This window comes from Coregonus clupeaformis, unplaced genomic scaffold, assembly GCF_020615455.1.
Source record: "Coregonus clupeaformis isolate EN_2021a unplaced genomic scaffold, ASM2061545v1 scaf0025, whole genome shotgun sequence".
NCBI lineage: Eukaryota > Metazoa > Chordata > Actinopteri > Salmoniformes > Salmonidae > Coregonus > Coregonus clupeaformis.
The window spans coordinates 623,060-628,179 of NW_025533480.1; positions in this window are offsets into that span (position 1 = coordinate 623,060).

Here is a 5,120-nt window from a genome sequence, read left to right on the forward strand (position 1 = left end):
ATGGTAGGAACATTATTAAATGTATGCTAATCAACGATAGCAAGTATTTGTTTTATTAATTAGGGCATAATCAGAGAGAACAGTTAAATAAATTGAATAGCGAACTGAAATGGTTTAGCGGGAAAATATAAATGTTTGGTACATGTAGCAGAGTTAGGGTAATCAATTAAATAATAATTGTATACGCGAGGAATTTTGAGTGGTTTTATAGATTAGTTATGAGGAATTAGATTGATACAAACAATTATTGATGGGTTAAGACTGGGGATAACCAGGAGAAAGAGATTAGCTCATCTCGTTGGAATGTTGCCAAGGGCTAGGGGAGCAGTAGTGAAGTTAGGCCGTATTTAGGTCATGAAAGTGAGCTACCAAATTAAGGCCTGGCTATTTGTGGTTGTTTTTCAAATTGGGTTTTCAAATAAAAAACAACACACCTAGTATGATGTTTATAAAGCCTTGTTTCAATTTTTGGGGGGTTTTCAGCAGGTCAAGGGTTATAGGTCTTAAAGGTGCACACAGTGAATTTTATGGATTTTTTAGGTTTTGGCTGAGTTTGGGGTATATATGATTTCTTATGAGAATGAATGTCATGAGGACTTAATGAACACTTGGGATAACTAACATTTATGAAATATTTAGAATAATGGTAATTGTTTAGTATACTATGGGATTAAACAGTTCGTTAAATGATTTCAATGGCTTCTGAACTCTGTTTTAACATTCTGGTGTTAATTAATCATCCACACTAGTACATTCTAAAGGCATGAGAGGAAGACTTTAAGATAGTTTATTTTACTAAGTTGAGGGTAATTTATAGTACTGTGAAAATTGTGAAGAAGATTATAATTTGGTAATAATATATTTGATTTGAACCATAAATAACAGAAGAGAGAGTGGAGGAATGGCAATTGGATAATGAAATACCAATATTAACTAAAGTGATTGTTTAGGTAGGTGGTAATATTGACACATGGCCAAATCATGTGTCAAAGAGGGGGATGGTTGGATTAAATATTAAATATATACGAAGGAGAGGACAAAATACTTTATTAAATATATACGAAGGAGAGGACAAAATACTTAAAAAAAAAAAAAAAAAAAAAAACATGTATGATAGTTTATTAACCACACCTGTATGTCAGAGGTTTTGTGCCCCACAGGTGAACTAAAGGAGAAGGTGACCCACTCTATCTAACCAGGAGACTGAATCAGGCCTGGCGGGAAGGGCCCTACCAAGTACTGCCTTTGCCAGCAGAATAGCTGAGAGATCCATCTGGGTGCATGTCACACACTGTACAAAACCAGCTACACCTGACGAACAAACACAGAGTTAGGAGAAAGATCCGATCACCACTATGGTTCGGGGGTTGCCTCCTTAACGAAGATTCCCTTACCCTGTCTGATCATCCCTGTGTGAGTTCGATAGAAGGTAAAGCAATGGGTTGGCCTCTGGCATCTGACATGTTCTCAGGGCAAGGGTGGGGATTCACAGGTCTCCCGACGGTAGGTAGCTGTCTGATTGTGGGGGCCATATTCCTAACACACACGGACCCTCCTGTTTCAGCCAGAAGTGGTAGTTAACCTAACACAAGTTGAAAAGGCATAGGAGACAGCTAGACGTAGGGAAAGGGGAAATTCTAGAGTAAACCTCTCTGAGGGAGGTAGTGAGACCGGGGCTGTGATAAAGATAGTGCAAAACTATGGACCTGGAGGAAGTAGTACAGGTGGAAACGGGGTATAGAAATCTTAACCTGTGGTTGGAATGGATTCAGTATACGGAAAAAAAACTATGTCTAAAGAGGACTGTTTTGCCTGTAGGACAGCCAAACCAGGGATAACAACTACTCCGTTCCCCTTGACAGGCTTTAACTCTCTGTCAGGTTTTTCCTCCATGCAAGCCACCTGGGAATGTGGTGAAAGAGTCTTATGGTAACTTGCACTATCTGTTTCCCCCGATAACAAAGTCATCCCGACCTGGGTTGCCTCAGTTTGAAGTCACAGGGGATTCTTATTATTGTTTTTCTAGGACTAGTAAGGATAGGATACAGGGTAGGGCATCTTAGCTCCTGCTCCCACACAGAGAATGTCACACCTAAAGAGACCATGACTAAATCTCTCCTCTTTGTTGCAGCAAGAGGATTATAGGAGCCAAAACCAGGCCCGTGCTGACATCTGATGGATGTGTGGTGATAACTGATTGTGAACTCACCTACATACGCAAACAATCAAACGTGTCAGAGATTGGTGAGTTGTCACATAGAAAGTAGGACCTCCTCCCGGGATCCTTTGATGAAAGGATATATATTGATGGGATCCACAATCAGATCGCAGCTGGGTTTGAATCAAGTATTTTCTGGTGGTCAAACAATTAATAAAAATGTAGATTGGATAAATTATATTTAATATAACCAGCAAAAGATTTATTAACCACACTCGTGATGCAATAAAGGGATTAGCTGAGCAGACAGCGGCAACTAGCTTAATGACATGGCAGAATAGAATAGCTTTAGATATGCTTTTGGCTGAGCGGGACGGGGTTTGTGTTCTGTTTGGATATATGTGCTGTACTTTCATCTCCAACAATATAGCACCGGACGGGCCCGTGACCAAAGCGCTTGAGTGACCATCACCACGCTGGCGAACGAACTGGTTGAGAACTCTGGTATTGATAGCTCCATAAACGGTTGGTTTGATAACGTATTTGGTAAATGGAAAACTATTGTTGTGACTATTCTGGGTGAAGTTATGGCCTCTATGGGTATACTTGTTCTTTGTGGATGTTGCCTTATTTCCTGGCTGAGTGACTGGTTTGGTGAGTACTCTTCTATGGTGGTTACTGGATTTCTGACCCTAGTAATTGTGTTTTTGCTGTTAATGTGTTGTGCTGCTTGCATCGTCCCCTGTCTCAGGAGGTCAGTGGTAGGAGTGGTGCAGGCGTCAGGTATGATGCTGTTGTTACCGGCCCAGGATGATGCAGGTGACTCTGCTACTGACTCTGAGACCAAGCTGGATGATCCATGTTTTGCCTAGTAAAATACATACACGCATTTATTTTCAGTTCTTGCTCATTTATTACCTTACGTTTTTACTAACCACTGTGATTGTTTATTCTTCCTGATGTGAAGGTAAAGGATTCCTGGGTGGCTGGTAGCCAACTCAGTACATGTTAGGTGTAGGGGAGGAATAGAGGGTTAAAATTATTATTTTTATTTTCTATTAACATTAAATGTTGTGATTTAATTTCCATATCCTGTTATTCTTAAGGGTGATTATACTCTGTTTAGAGTGACACCATAAAATTGTTGGGTTTTATTTTTGGATCTGTATGTGATGAATAGCTTGGAAGGAATGCATTAATGAGGAGCACTATACTGATATGGATTGTTTCACATAACAGGCTGATAAGAACACTCTCTCTTTGTTGTCTGTGAAACTGTCCTTGAACATGGGTACATGGAGTACAGTTTTTGGGGGGCTCGTCCTTTTGGGTGCTGACTGTTGTACTATTAATAAAAACGTCGATAGAATTAACTGCATACATTAATGTTAAAATTAGGCAATTGGACACAACAAGGTTTTGAGGCGGTGCATGGCCAGTTGGCTGCAACCTCTCTCATGGCTTTCCAAAATCGTATTGCTGTCGACATGCTCCTGGCTGAAAAAGGAGGAGTATGTGCTATGTTTGGTGAACAATGTTGTACCTTTATTCCCAACAATACAGCCACAGATGGCAGTTTGATAATTGCCCTGGAAGGGTTACGAACTCTTAATGGTAAGATGAAGAGCCACTCAGGGGTGGACACTTCAATGTGGGACTCTTGGATGGATGCGTTTGGTAAATATAAAACGCTTGTTTCTTCTATACTTGTATCCATCTCAATTTTGCTGCAATTCTAGTGCTTTGTGGATGCTGTTGCATTCCATGCATACGGACGCTGACAACCAGGATTATAACCACCGCTATTGATCCACATCCTGCAGATAACGGTCAGATGTTTCCTTTGCTTGCTATTGACGATGCTGACCAAGGATATCTGGATGATGAATAGCATTTAAGCTTTTTGTCACGTCTCTTGTGAGACGTGAAGAGGGGAATGTAAAACTTTATCTTCTGATAAAGTTTTCCCTATTTTGCCAATTGCAGCATTTAAGCTTTTTGTCACGTCTCTTGTGAGACGTGAAGAGGGGGAATTAAAACTTTATCTTCTGATAAAGTTTTCCCTATTTTGCCAAATTGCAGCATTTCAGCTTTATGTCACGTCTCTTGTGAGACGTGAGGAGGGGAATCAAAACTTTATCTTCTGATAAAGTTTTCCCTATTTTGCCAATTACACTGTTAGCTTGTGTCACGTCTTAAGTTTTCCTTCTTTACTGTTACTTGGTCACGTCTCTGGGGAGACGTGAAGAGAGGGATTTGTCGTAGTAAATATATATAATGTTATAGCTTGGTCTGACTAAAATCTTGTGCATGACCCATCTTGTGTTGGGCCTTTGTATTTAATACAATGCACAAAGACTTCTATCTTGTCGGCCTTATCAGCAGGTGGCTATGGACAACACCCACGCCATAGGTCTCTCAGTTCTCCCAACTCACGACTTCTTGCTCTGAGGACATACACACACACACCCACACACACACACACATATACACACACACACACACACACATCATCATTGTTAAACATACACACACATACACACACACACACACACACACACACATACACACGCACACACACACACACATCATCATTGTTAAACATACACACACATACACACACACACACACACACACACACATACGCACACACACACACACACACATCATCATTGTTAAGCACACACACACACAAAAACCCCCTTCTCTTAGGCTGAACATCTGAAGACAGAGAACCCGACTCAGAGCCAATGCAATGGAGGTGACCTCGACCAACTCATCAGGACCAATCAGAAGATCAGAACTACTAGAATCAACCTACTTTATTTTATTGTATAAAATGTCAGCACACAATGTTTAGGGGCTCTCTCTCAGATATCTCCCTACGAGATTGACGAACGGGTCCGTGCACGCTATTCTCAGATATCTTTACCTCTGAATAAACTGCCTTATATTATACAAT